Source organism: Panthera tigris, chromosome A1 (genome assembly GCF_018350195.1).
Source record: "Panthera tigris isolate Pti1 chromosome A1, P.tigris_Pti1_mat1.1, whole genome shotgun sequence".
Taxonomy (NCBI): Eukaryota; Metazoa; Chordata; class Mammalia; order Carnivora; family Felidae; genus Panthera; species Panthera tigris.
This window is the reverse complement of record NC_056660.1, coordinates 186,753,209-186,767,791: the sequence shown is the minus strand read 5'-3', so window position 1 is coordinate 186,767,791 and position 14,583 is coordinate 186,753,209. Positions and strand designations below refer to the sequence as shown.

Sequence of the window (14,583 nt, the reverse complement as noted above, 5' to 3'; positions counted from 1 at the left end):
AGAACTGTTGCAGACATATTCACACACTGAATGAACAGAGTCTCCTTAATCAGGACTAACAGAGGAGTCTAGGGATATTTTTCTCATTAAGAGAACCCACTGCATTCATTCATTCATTCATTCATCATTTACTTTGATGGAGAGAGGGCAGTGCAGAGCCAGAGGTGGGGCTCTAACTCATGAACCATGAGATCATGACCTGAGCCAAAGTCAGACATTGAACTGACTGAGCCACCCAGCTGCCCTGAGAATCCACATTAGTTAAAGCTTTGTCTGTGTGCCCCTAAAATCACCCCCCCCCCCAATACAACAGTGGACAAAATGTCTCCCACTCTGGGGCCCTGGTTTGGCAGGTCAAGGGACCACCTGCTAGTTGTGTGTCCCACACATGTCATTTAATCCCTCTGATTCTTTATGTCCTCACTTGTAATATAAGAAGATTAGAAGAAACCTCTGAAGTTCTTCAGGACCAATAGTTGAAGACTCTCTGAAGCCCTATTTTCACTGGAAGACCTAGGACTTAAGGAAGGCATCCTTCCATTTTGTGTTTAGAACTTTTGATGAAGGGCCCTGGAGAAAGTCAAGGATTCTCACAAACGCCAACCAGCACCCCCTCTCCTGAGAGGCAATTTAGCCTAACATAGCAGAGCAGCTAAGAGCTGAGACTCTGGAGTCCACAAGACCCGGATATAAATCCTTGTTTTGCCTCTTCCTGGTTTTGTGACTTTAACCGAGTTACCTCTTTGGCTTTACTTCTGTATCTATAAAATAGGGATAGTAATAGTATTTATCCTTAGTGTGAAGATGAAATTATAATATGTATGTCAGGTACTTAGTACAGTATCTGGCCCATATGTTAGCAGTTATTCCTGTTTGTTGGGGTAATTCCTAAGATTTCGTGAAAAAGGAATCGGTAAACTCTAGAAACAAGCCATTGGGGTTTGCTGTTTGGGAGCCCTGTTCCCAATATTTTTAAGCTGATAAATGAATATCATAGGCACCCAAGAAAGGAAGGCCTTGTCTGAGAAAGGTGAATGTGAATGTACGAGGTTGTTCCACCCACACATGGCCTTGATGGTAATATGGGGGCCAAGTATATCTGTGTGGGTTTAAGATTTAAAAAAAAAATTAAAAACATTATTTTTCCTTGCTTTAAAGCACTAGCTGGGTGACTTGTGACTTTCCAGCTGACAGGTTTCCTGTGTCTCTGGCCCCTGGGTGTGGGTACATGCAAGTGTGTGAACAGGATAGTGGGGGGAACAGTAGTGGGGCACGATTTATCCCTGGTGGCCCTTGATGTGCCCTACCACCAAGGCAGGCCTGTTCTAGGCCAGGTTGGGGTGGACAAGGTGACTGGGGCACAGGGAGCCTGGTGTCTGGAACACCAGCACTTCTCATGCTTCCTGCCACTTCTGGTACATTCCAGACCAGGTGGAATTCTCTTACTGAAGACACCTTGTTGGCATGACCATGTGAATGCTACCTAAATGCTACCTAAAGAGAGACTTCTGTTATTTAAGCTGTGGACCTGGATTTTCATTCTGACTTGACCACTAATGAGTTCTGTGACCTTTCTGAACGTTTCTGTTTCTTCCTTTTTTTTTATTTGTAAAATGAAAGATCAGGTCATACCAGTGGTTTTAGAGTTATAATTTATGTGTGTGTATGGTAGGTAGGTCACGGAACACTTAGACAAGCTGATAATTAGACTTTCTCTACAAAAGAATGTATGTCTCCACACATTTTATATAAAATGCAGGATGTTTTAAGACTCCCCTGGAAACCCACCCTTGGATTCCAGCTTGCAAACCATTTTGTGCTTCATTCATCTTACAAGCTTCTGTGAAGCCCATGCCTTCCAAGTTGATTTCCCTACTGAGCCCAAACCAAATGGAGAATCTGTCCATTTGTAAACAAGTGCTTAGCACATTCTCCCCTCCAGTCCAGCCAGCCACAGCTCAGCAGGGCTGTGGAGAGATGTGCCACCAGGGCCTTTGCACATGCTATGCAGGTTATCTCCTGCACAAGGTGTCCCCAGCTGATGGCCAAGCCTTTTCCTAATTCACACAAAAGCGGGACATGGGCCAGAAGCAGATTATGCAATGTGTAATTGTGCACCAAAATATAAGATGCAGCAGGAGACTTTCCACCTGAGGGCTTGCTCTCCCTTTGTGGGATCAGTAGACAGTATTAATTAGCGGCTGGAGAGAAGGCTAGCCCAATATACACTTAAAGAAAACTCAGGCAAGACTGAGCTCCTTGAATTACGACTCTTGTGGAAAGTAACTGGATTCATTGGAATTCTCAGTTGCAGGTAATGGAAACCAATTCGCTGACTTGAGCAGAAAAGGAATTTATTGAAAGCATGTCAGGTGGGTCACAGAAATGTCAGCAAAGCTACAGCCCAGGCACAAGATAAAGGGCAGTGACAAGGGAGGTCAGGTGTCCGTCACAACAGCAGTCTGTGTGATGACACAGCCCCAGTCTGGCATAGATACCAGGCTTATGCTGCTGCCACAGGGATGATGGAGTGAAAGATGTCACCACTCCAGCTAAAATGGATTCTCTAGGGCCTTGTTTCACTGCATATGCACATATAATTGGTGAACCTGGGTCACGTGTTTAACCCTCCCAGCTGCAAGGTACCCTGGAAAAGTGAATGACTGACATTTCCCAGTCTGTAGAGGGTGTGCTCTCTGCCTCCCACCAAGACCCTGAAGGGGGAGAGGTCCCCTCCAAGTAATTGAAGGCAGCTCTCTGAAATCAACAGACATTCTGCAGAAACAGAAACCAGCCAGAGCTACTCTTAGAGGCTACAGTGTGTTTCATGGCACCAAGGGCAGGAGGCAAGCCGGACCTCTGGAATGGCCTGGAACCAGGTACTTGAAAATCAGCCGAACTCTTTCCCCAGATCTCATCTCTGCATCTCTGTGCTGCTCCTGCATTTTCTCTCTCTGCATTTTGACATTTTTCAGTTTAGGAGGCAAAATCTTGTGGTAAAAAAATGGGGTCTTTGGAGCTCTCAGGGTCACTCCCAGGAAGGAGAGCTAGGCACAAGAGGCGGGTCCCAATCCCCTCACACCTTCATTCTGGCCACTCAGGATGGGTCTCTGTTGTTCTACATGGTTTTCACCCACTGTGGAGATCGTTTTAGGGAGCCTGAGCATCCCTCCTTATGTCTCTCTGAGGCTGCAGTTAGAGGACTTCCTCATACTACTGGTGGAGGGTCTGGGGTCTCAGAAGTTCAGTGACTTCAGATTCTGACTGTCCCATGAATGAGCTGGTACATGTACAGTGCTTAGGAGAGGCCTCAGCGTTTGGAAGCCTTTCAACAGATATTGGTTATGTCCCTGGGATCTCCTTTCTTCCAAAGTGTATTTCTTTCCTCTTTTTTTCTTTCTCTTTCTTGCCTCCCCCTGTCCCTTCTTCATTCATTTTTTTTCCAGAAATATGTACTGAAGGCCTTCTGTGTGCCTGGTACCATTGTAGGTGCTGAGAACTCTCTGGCCAAGGCTTTCATTTCGGTAGAAAGCAAGCGAACAAGATGCTTTCTGATGGTGGTAAGTGCTCTGAAGGAACTAAACGGAAGTGGCAGGGGCTGGTTATGGGGGAGGGCTGCTTTGAAGTGGTGATTAGGGAAGATGCCTCTGGGGTGGTGGTTAGGAACTGAGATAGGAAGGACAAGAGGGAAGAGCATGGGGAACAACCCTGAGGTGAGAACAAGCTGGAAGGAAGGAAGGAAGAAAAGACGGAAAGAAAGAAAGAAACAGCATGTGGTTGGAGCATGGCAGGGTAAGTGTGATGGGAGATAAAAGTGGAGGGAAGGCTGAGGCCACATCAGGAAAGGCTCTGTAACAACGTGCTTGATCTAAGTGCAAGGGGTGGGGAAGCCATGGGAGCCATTTAAGTAGGGCCCCATTGTGATCTGACTTACAGTAAGAGAACATTGTTTTTATCAGAGAACCACAAACTGAGGGACATTCTACAACCAAACAAAAGTAAACAACAAAGACAACCCAACTGGCCTGTAGTCTTCAAAAATGTCAAGGTCACAAAAGACAAAGAAGGACTGAGGAAGAGGTTGCACATTAAAGAACTGTGGCAATCGAGCACATTGTGTAGTCCTGGACCAGTATTTTTTTTTTTTTTTTTTTTAAATGAACTTCTTTGTTGGCTTATTAGCTATAACTGTATGTGTGTTTGTGTATGTGTTTTTCTTCTTTTTTAGTGTTTGCTTTAGAATTTATAGTATACATGTTTAGCTCATTGCACTCCACTTTGTGGTATTATATCACTTGAAACTTCATGTATGGTGTAAGAACCTTGGATAGTGTACTTGTGTTTCTTCCCCTTCCAGCCTTTTGTGCTATTACTGTCATACATTTGTACTTCTAATATGTTGTAAACCCCATATTACAATGTCATTATTTTTGTTTAAACAGTCACCTCTTAAAGAGATTTACATCAGAAAACATGCCCTCCCCTGGCTGCCCCCCCCAGTGTTATTCACTCCTTTGTGAGCTCCAGATGACCATCTGGGGTCTCTTCTCTTCTGCTGGCAGAACTTCTTCAACATAATTCTTGAAGTGTGGATCTGCTGGTAATGAATCCCTTCAGCTTTTGTATGTCTGAAAGCCTTTATTGTAGGATTCTAGGTTGACAGCTTTTTCTTCCTCTTTCTTTCAATACTTTAAAGATGAAATTCCACTGCTTCTCATCTTGCATGTTTTTCAATGAGGAGAAATCTGCTATTATTCTTATCTTTGCTCTGTGCCTAATGGCTTTTTCTTTCAATAGCTACTTCTCCCTGCCCCCAACCACCCCCGTGTCACTGATATTGAACAATTAGATTATGATGTTTTCTTCATATTTCTCCTGTTTGGGGTTTTCTAGCTTCTCATGTCTCTGGGTTTATCGTTTTTAACAAGTTTGGAAAGTTTTCATCCATTTTTTTCAAATAGTCTTTTCTTTCTGTGATTACCGCCCCCCCCCCCCCCCCAACCTTCTTTGGAGCTCCAATTACATGTATTTTAGGTCTCTGAAGCTGTCTCATAGTCCACTGATGCTCTTTTCATTTTTCCCAGCTTTTTACTTTGTGTATTTCCATTTCATATGATTTCTATTACTGTGTCTTCTGTTTTACTAATATTTTTTCCAGAATTTTTAATCTCTCCCCCTTTTTTTGACACATGATTTTATATCTTTCCAAAATCATTAGTATTAACTCTTTGTTAGAACAAACCATATGGAAGTGTGGAGAATTCTTTTTATTTTATTTTTTTTTATGTTTGTTTATTTTTGAAAGAGAGAGAGAGAACGAGTCAGGGAGGAGCAAAGAGAGAGGAAGACACAGGATCCCAAGCAGGCTCCAGGCTCAGAGCTGTCAGCACAGAGCCCAATACGGGGCTCAAACACACAAACCTCAAGATCATGACTGGAGCCAAAGTTGGACGCTTAAGTGACTGAGCCACCCAGGCGCCTAGAAGGGTGGAGAATTATAATGAAGATTTTTTAAAAGTGTCTTTTTGAAACTGCCAAAAATTATCATGATAAAAGTTGCCATATAAAATAATATTCGAGGGGCGCCTGGGTGGCTCAGTCAGTTAGGTGTCCAACTTTGGCTCAGGTCATGATCTCAGAGTTTGTTGTTTGTGCCCTGAATTGGGCTCTGTGCTGACAGCTCAGAGCCTGGAGCCTGCTTCGGATTCTGTGTCTCCCTCTCTCTCTCTGCCCTTCCCCAACTTGTGCGCACATGTGCGCGCACGCTCTTTAAATAAATAAATAAATAAATAAATAAATAAATAAATAATATTAGAAAATATAATTTTTATTTCTCTTTAACAACAAAGCAGAAACAATGTGCCCATAAGCATGATTTTGCCTAAACTATTCCTCAAAATTGGAATAAAAAATATCCTTCTTTTAAAGATTTCAGGAAGAAAAATAGTTCTAAGAGCCCTTTTGGATGATCATTATGTTTTAATTTTAGTACACAGTTTCTTAGATCTTTAACAGCTTCATCTGGTGTTAATTGAGGTCCATTTCTGAGAGCAATACCTGAACTGTTTTATCTAATAATTTGTATTAAAATATTTCATTACTGCTTTATTATTACATAACTAATCCTAAGAAGAAGCACTTTTATATAACAGGGAAATATCTCTGAATGCCAGTATTCCTTGATTCTAGTTTGGATCCTATTATTAAATAGTTATGAAACTTTGAGGGAATCCATTAGCCTCTTTTGACTTCTTTGCACTCATTTGTTTAAGACAATGAATTTTAAAAATATGTCTTGATTACTTTTTTTAGAAAGGGAAGGACTGTGGAGAAAGAATAGAGGAAAAAAGAAATATCTACAGACAAATATGATTATCCAGAAGAAGTATTCATTTTTTCTAATCTGCTCCTAATCCCATCCAGTATAATTTTCATATATAGTTTTCAAATCTAGAAGTTCGATTTGAGTCTTAAAAATACATTCTCTGACTCAACTTAACTCTGAATATATAGACCATAGTTATAGTAGCTGTCTTCATCTTTGTTAATTCTAATGTATTTGTCCATTCTGCACCAGTTTCAACTGATTGTTCTTTCTCCTCTGTATGAGTCTCATTTTCCTGCTTGTTTGCATGCCTGGTAATTTGTTATTGGATGCCAGACATTGTGAGTTTTAACTTTTTGGGTGCTGGATAGTTTTCTTTTCCTATAGGAAATGTCTTGAGCTTGGCTCTGGGATGCAGTTACTTGGAAATAGTTTAATCCTTTCAGAGCTTTTAAGAGTTGTTAGGACCAGGGCAGCATCTAGTCTAGTGCTAATTATAGGTCTCTACTAAGGTAAGACCCTTCTTTTTATTTTACCAATGCCCCATGAATTATGATGTTTCCCAGCCTGATTGGTGGGGCGGGCAGGCGCTAGTTATGCTGATGCCGAGTGAATGACAGCTATTGTTCAATTGAATCCTTTCTGGTAGTTCTTCCCCCAGCCTCCAATAGCTTTCTCACTTGCCTGCCATGATCAGTACTCCCCTGAACAGTCAAGCAGGATGCTGTGTAGAGCTCTGGGGCTCTCTCTGTGTACCTCTTTCTCTCTGGTCTCTCTTGTGACCTCTAGCCACTATGGACTTAAAGCACTCTCAGATCTGTTTTCTCAACTGGAGGTGAGAAGTTTGCTGGGTTGTTCCTTCCCATGTCATGGCCTGGAAAGTTTAGTAAGGGAGTGAGCTGGGGCAACTGTGGGACTTCCCTCAACTGTTTCCCATCTCTAAGGTATCACTGACTTTCATCACGTCATGCCCAGGGTCTTGAAAACCTTTGTTTCATATGTTTTGTTTGGTTTTTCAGTTGTTTCATGTGGGAGAGTAAATCTAGTTCCAGTTACTCCATTGTGGCCAGAAGTAGATGTTCTTCTGTTGGTTTGGCATTATTTAAAATAAAAAGTTAAAAAAAAATGTAGTTGCTGTATGTGTGGAAAGAATAGAAGCAGGAGACATATGGTTGAGGGAGAAAGAATGGTCATTTGGAATTGGCTGGTGACAGTGAAATTGGAGAAAAGCAGTTGCCTTGGCAATTTGTTTCATAAATAGAATTTACATGACTGGGTGGTGGATTAGATGGGCAGGAATGGGTATGAGTTTCGGTGCAAGAGGAAACAAAAGAATTAGGATGGTCTTCTCATCTCTCCTTCTTGACCTGTTGCCTCCTGGGGTTTAAACCAACCTCTTGATTTAAACCAGCAATATAGTATTTCAAGAATATAGTTCCGAGGTGTGCCTGGGTGGCTCAGTCAGTTAAGCATCTGACTCTTGATTTCAGCTCAGGTCATGATCTCATGGTTTGTGAGTTTGAGCCCCCTATTGGGCTCTGCACTGACAGTGCGGAGCCTACTTGGGATTCTCTCTCTTTCCTTTCTCTCTTTCCTCCACCCCCCTCTCAAAATAAATAAGCTTAAAAAAAAAAAAAAAAAAAGAAAGAAAATAGTTCCTAAAGCCAAATGGCATCATCCAGGTAGTATTTCCTCATTGGAAAGCTGGATGTTCACGAAGCCTTGATAAGCTTGTTGGCCACTTTGTACTTCATGCACTCAAATGCATAACATGGTCAATGAATACAGAATAAAATCATTGGTACTTGGGGAAAATATTTGTTCTAAAATTGTATAGACTTCTCAAGTTTCTGCTTTTCAAAGGTTACAATTAGATTGGTTAAAACTTCTTCCCTATTACCTGCAGTTTCCAGAGCCAATATTCTGTTTTTTAAATGTATTTGTATTTTATTTTATTTTTATTTTAATTTTTTAATATATAACTTATTGTCAAACTGGTTTTCATACAACACCCAGTGCTCATCCCAACAGGTGCCCCCCTCAATGCCCATCACCCACTTTCCCCTCCCTCCCACCCCCCACCAACCAAGCCAATATTCTTTTTGCAAATGGAAACATATGGCATCTGTTGAAAAAGGCTTTGCCCTGTGGGTCATTATTAAAGTTGTACTAGATGAGTCAATAACAGGTCTTTTCTTCTCATCACCTTTTATTTATTTTTCATTTTTAAAAGATTTTTAAAATTATTTTTAAGTAATCTCTACAGTTAATGTGGGGCTTGAACTTATAACCCCAAGATCAAGACTCACATGCTCCACCAGCTGAGCCAGCCAGGTGCCCCCTCATCACCTTTTTTTTAATCTTTGTATTTTTTTAAACTTAAAAAAGAAAAAAAAGGTTTATTTTGAGAGAGACAGAGACAGAACATGAGCGGGGGAGGGGCAGTGAGAGAGGGAGACACAGAATCCAAAGCAGGCTCCAGGCTCTGAGCTGTCAGCACATCTTTTAAAGGATAAATCTAGTTTGGTCAAAAAAGGTATCCTAAAGAGGACAATGGTACCCTGGTCCTTAGTCAATGATGTTGGACCAGACATTTGACCCCAAAGTAGCCAATTGATAGGTTTGTAGCAGTTTGTGATGGAGCCTGGTGTGAAAAGATGGGGAAAGCCATTGGAGTTTCTCTTTACTGAGAGTTTTGATGTAAGAAATATATGAGAGGAACCCAGACTGGTCCTGATGTAGCAGATGTAAGTTACCCTTTTTAGTGCATACTGAGTCACTTGAGATAGCTTATTTGACATGCCTGTTCGCAGAGCTCAGCCTTGGAGTTGCAGATTCCATGGCTCTGGGTTGGGACTTGGGAACTGTATGGTATTTTAAACCACCCCCTGGGAGATTCTGATGTGTTTGTCTGGTCCAGGACCACGTTTTTGTTCCTTTAAAAACTAACTTGTTCCCCATAGCTTTATTTCTTAACTTAAAAAACCATTTTCAAATTTAAAGAAAAGTTGCAAGAATAGTTGTAAGAAATTCTGTGTACCTTTCACCAGATTGACTGGCTGTAAACATTTTACCACATTTGCTTCTCTCTCTCTCTCTCTCTCACCCTTTCCACATATAAGGTGCACAAAATTTTTTTTTTCCCTGAACTGAAAGTAGTTTGTATACATCAAGCCCCTTTATTCCTAGAACCTTCAGAATGTGTTTCCTAAGAAGAAGGCTATTCTCTTAAACAACCATGGTAGAGTGCCCTGATTCAGGAGCTCTCACACTGATAAAGTACTCTTCTTTCCTCTTCAGTCGTTCTTCCAATCTCATCAGTATTCCTGAACAGTGTCTTCTTTATCCAGCCGGGGAGCCCAACCAGGTCATGAATTCCACTTAATTGTCATGTCTCTTTAATGTCCCAGGGATCAAATTTTGCAAAACACTGCTGTGAGAAGTGTTGGTAGGGGGAGGAGAGAGAGTGAAATTCCCTTAAAAGAGCTGAGTCACAGCAATGGCAGGGTAGAGACCTGAGGGCGAGGACCACCTCCTGCTCTGCTATTTTTACAGCCTCCTTGGATCCAGGGCCAGTGTCTGTGGAAGGCTCCAGCTCCTCCTGCTGCTCCCACTGCAGGTCATGACCAGCCTTAGTAATTCCCTTGCACTTTCTCCCCCACCTCCATGTTAAAGGCAAACAAGTGAGTCTCCATTATGTGCAACTGAGAGTGGGGAAGGAGAAGAGAAAATGAAAGGAAGAGAGTAGGAGAGAGAAGTAGAAAAAGAGAGTAAGTCAAGCTGTCCTGCCTGTAGACCCACAAAATGCTAGATGACCTTGGGCAAGTTACAAAATATTTTCAAGCATCAGAACCAACATTGGAATAAAACCAGCTCTTAACTTTCTATGTCTTGAGGGTGAGAGAATGATTGTAAGAATTTTGGGAGCTATTATTGTCCAAGGAAGGGATGGGAGAAGTCTGTAGAAAAGGTTCTGTAACTTACGAATGTCCCACCTTGTCACAACAAGATATCCACCTTCACGTGGATTTTGCATTACTGTTTTATTTTGTTTTGTTTTTAGAGGGAGTGAAAGAAGGAACTCAGTGCACATGACTTTGATGGGGCTAAAAAAAAAAAAATCCCTAGTTAGAAATCTGATACAAAAGCAAAGTCGTTGTTTTCAAATCCAAACTTGGTTCCAACTCATTGGCCTGACTATTGCTTCTGCACATGGTGGAGCATCTCCCAGGGCCACGTGCCCAGAGGCAATCCTTCTGAGTGTACAAACTGGAGCTGCAAGGGTAAGGTCTTTACTAGGTCATGCTGGTGCATGAAAACTGCCCAGAGACTGATGCCTGTATGCAAAGTCCTAGCACCTTCCAGCATGACCTGGTCCCACTGTGGCCTCCTTTCTTCTCACTCCTCACTGCCCCATCTCCATCCCCCCAAATCGTGCCTCTTTGCCTCCTCCACATCTGCTGACCACTATGTTTGCTGTCTACTCTGGAATATTCTTTCCTCGCTCTTTGTCCTCTTAAATCCTTCTGTTTCTCTTCTCAGCTTTGAAGTCCTTTCCTAAGGCTTCACCAACACGCAAGTTTGGAGAAGGTGCCCCTACTTGAAATCTCAATCTCCCGTGAATTCTCCTGTCCCAGCACGATTGTGATTGTTAACCTGCCTGGAGTCCACAGTAGATTTTAAGGACTATAAGAGCAAGCACTGGGTGCTCGTTTTTTTCCCCCTTTTTAAAAATTTTGTTTCAATTCCAGTTAGTTAACATACAGTGTTATGTTAGTTTCAGGTGTACAGTATAGTGATTCAACAATTCCATACATCACCCGGAATCGCTGTATTTTCTTAACTGTTACCTTTCTGGCTCATGGCATAGCACTTGATGCACAGTAAGTGCTCAATAAATATTTATGGGATGAATTAAAGAGAAGCTTGCTCAGATCTCCTGATGGTTTGGAAGTTAAAACAGAAGGAGTGGATTGTGTTTGGCAACATTATAGTCACATGTACCCTTACTGTTCCCTCCACCTAGTATGGAAAAATCAGATTTATTGCATTAACTAGGAATCTGGAGTTTGTCTTCAGCTTCCTCCTTACCTTCCCCAGCAAAACATCCAAACCCTAGCTAGTCCACATCCTGGGCTCTCTCAGGCTTCATCTTCCCTTTTCCATTCACACTGCCACTGCCCTCATCACGCTTTGTTAGGTCAAGAAATTCCATTGCTCCTCAACTTTCAGAATCAGTATATTTTGGAAGCTCCTCCTCACAGCATTTGAAGTCTTACCCTGATGGGTCCACTGGTCTCATGGGATGAGGGTACCAACACTGGGCTCTTGGCCATTCTTCAGGCTCCTTGTGCTGCATTCTCTTAATGCATACTGCTTCCTCAGCAAGGAGGTCCCCCCTCTCATTCCAACTGAACCTGCCAACCTATCTTGCAAGTCTTAGCTTAGATTTCTCTTCTAAGCTTCCTAAGAGTGAGAATAATCCTTCCTCTCCAAATCTGTTTTGTTCCTGAATTCAGATAGCAAGTTTGGATAGGAAGGGGTATGGATTACCATAAACTATGAGGTTCCTGATTTTGGAAGAACAAGTAGCTAGAGTTCAAATAGAGAAAGATACCTGTCATAGCGGTGGCCTGTGCTCATTGCCATTTGCTAAGAACCAGGGCTGGGCACTTCACCTGCCTTATCTCCTTCGTTCTTCACCACAGCAGTTTGGAGTGAGGCCGGGGAGCAGGCTCTTTATCCTCATTTCACAGATAAAGAAACAGTGGTTCAGGGAGGTGACCTGATTTCCCCACAGTTTCCCAGTGGTAGATGCTTGGCACACCTCAAGTCTACCCCACTTCCCTCCAATGTGTGAGCTGGTAACTACCATGCCCTAATAAGGAAGGAGCCAGCCCCAGGCCTCTCCACATGGCTAGCCCATAGTCATTGCACAGTCAGTGCTCCACAGTCTTTGAAATGAGGGAGTTCTCTCTAATTAGTATGGACAGAATATGATCTTTCATTATCTTCCATCATTAATATTGATAGCAATCTGGTACATAGATGTGGCCCTTTTGTTTATTTAAATAGAAGTTCTGCATGTGAGTAATAGAAAAATTAAACAGTACAAGAGTATATAGAATGGAAATGAGGCTTTGTTCCCTCTCATTCAAGCCGCCTTGTCTAATCCCCAGAGCCAACCTCTGGTAACAGTTTTTTGTTTATCCTTCTGGAAATATTCCATGTATAAATCAGCATATGTGAATATAGATTTCTTTAAAAGAAACACAAGTGGGAGTCTACTATGCACTGCTCTGCATCTTGATATTTTCATTTAGAAGTGGGTTCTGGAGAATGTTCTATTCTGCACGTACAGATCTGTATTCACTTTAAGGGCACCTAGGATTCTAGAGAATGAATGTGCTCATGATCAAGTTAATGAACACTGTGGTGATGGACATTTATCTTGTTTTCCCTATTGTGCTATTATAAACAATGCTGTAAAGAATACCCTGTCACACCCTTCTTACCTTATGGTGAGTGATCTATATCTCCTCACCTATAAATATGTACCATTATGGGGTAACTCTGGGCAATTGTTCCCCTTTTAAAAATAGGAGACCAAGGCACAGAGGTTTTATTTATTTTTTTATATTTTATTTTTAAAAAAATTAATGTTTGTTTATTTTTGAGAGACAGAGTGCAAGTGGGAGGGGGCAGAGGGAGAGGGAGACACAGAATCCAAAGCAGGCTCCGGGCTCTGAGCTGTCAGCACAGAGCCTGATGTGGGGCTTGAACCCACAAACTGTGAGATCATGACCTGAGCTGAAGTCAGCCGCTTAACTGACTGAGCCACCTAGGTGCCCCAAGGGCACAAAGGTTTTAAAAGATCTTCTCAAATGAAGGAAGGGAGGAGGTCAGAAGCCTCTAGGTTTCAGAACAGGGTCAGATAAGGTTATAAACATGGAATGATTATGGTGACCCCCCCCCCCCATTTGTAAAAAATCACAAATGAATATAACAAAAAAAGTTCAGATGTTTCCCCACAGGGACCACCTGATTGCTTTTGTTCAAGCATCTATTGTTTTTAAAGCATTCCTTGTTTGGTGTCCCTGCTTTTTCTGAGACCCTAATTAGGGGCTTAGCTTGCCTCCAGCACTGGCTAGAGTGAGGGATGATGTAGCAGGAGTACAGTGGATCCCAGGCCCTGGGATCAACCAGGGCCAGGGCTCAGAGTGGAACTGAGCCTAAATTCACAGCCCTTGGCCAGCTGCCTACTCTACAGATGAACAAACTAAGACTCAGATGTCATGTGGCTGTCAGAAAATAATTGATACTGTCTTAACACAGGCCTCCCAACTCCTGGGCTGGTGGCATTTCTAAGTATGTGAAACCCTAAGCAACCACCCATATAGAAGTGTAGCCCTAATGCTTTATTTTTATTTCACAAGAGCAAACAGCATCAAGAGCCTCATGAGCCTGCTCTAGGTCGATGACATGTTAAATGTTGGCTGCCCTCTGCCCTGAAAGGATGCATTACCCAAGAGGGATGTATGATTTACGTTGTCCTGTTGGGAGATGTGGAGAGCGACAGTCACTGGGTCCCCGGGGCCTGGTGTGTGCTGACACTGCCCGTCACTCAGGCACTCTGATGGCCTGGAGGATGACCATCTGTTGCCTCTCAGATAACATTTCGAGGCTGGCTATGGTATTATCTCTCTCATGCCTGTTGACGTGACTTTAAGAGTTACCAGCCTCTGCACTGATCAAGGTAAGATCTGAGCTGGCAATGCTTCCTGTTGAAAGAACCTTACAAGTCAAAACTTGCCAGAGATCATGCATGGCAGCTTGAGTGGCTGCTGTGAGTCCTTGGGGACAAAGAGCCTCCTGGGAGCTCTTTGGACTTTATGAGCACATGACCCACCTATTTATTTTTTTTCATTGTGGCCCATGTGCAGACAGCGTGATATGGTACTTAAGGGTAAGCCCAAAACTGAAAAATATCTGGATTCAAATGGTACCTGCATCGCACTCTGCTGTGTGACCTTCAGGGAGTTACTTCTCAGCCTGGAGCAGGCTCGTGATTCTCTGGACATTGTGTGCTCATGTGAAAATAAAGCTAAAGATTTCGTATTGTAGTGATTTATTAGTGACTTTCTAGGATTTCACTAAATGCTAGTGAATCCTAAATGCATTCAAGAGGCCACTGACCTGAATGGAAATCTTAGTTGAAGCTTAGTAGGTAAAAGCATGGTTCTAGAACGAGGGTGACT

At 42.5% G+C, this 14,583-nt stretch overlaps 1 long non-coding RNA gene across 1 annotated transcript; it reads left to right on the top strand.

Annotated features, from left to right (window-relative positions):
* Positions 1 to 2,805: 2,805 nt before the first annotated feature.
* On the top strand, positions 2,806 to 4,069 carry LOC122231735. The gene is made up of 3 exons (XR_006208972.1): positions 2,806 to 2,879; positions 3,490 to 3,560; positions 3,960 to 4,069. It is a non-coding gene; the product is annotated as an uncharacterized LOC122231735 (long non-coding RNA).
* The last annotated feature ends 10,514 nt before the right edge of the window (positions 4,070 to 14,583 follow it).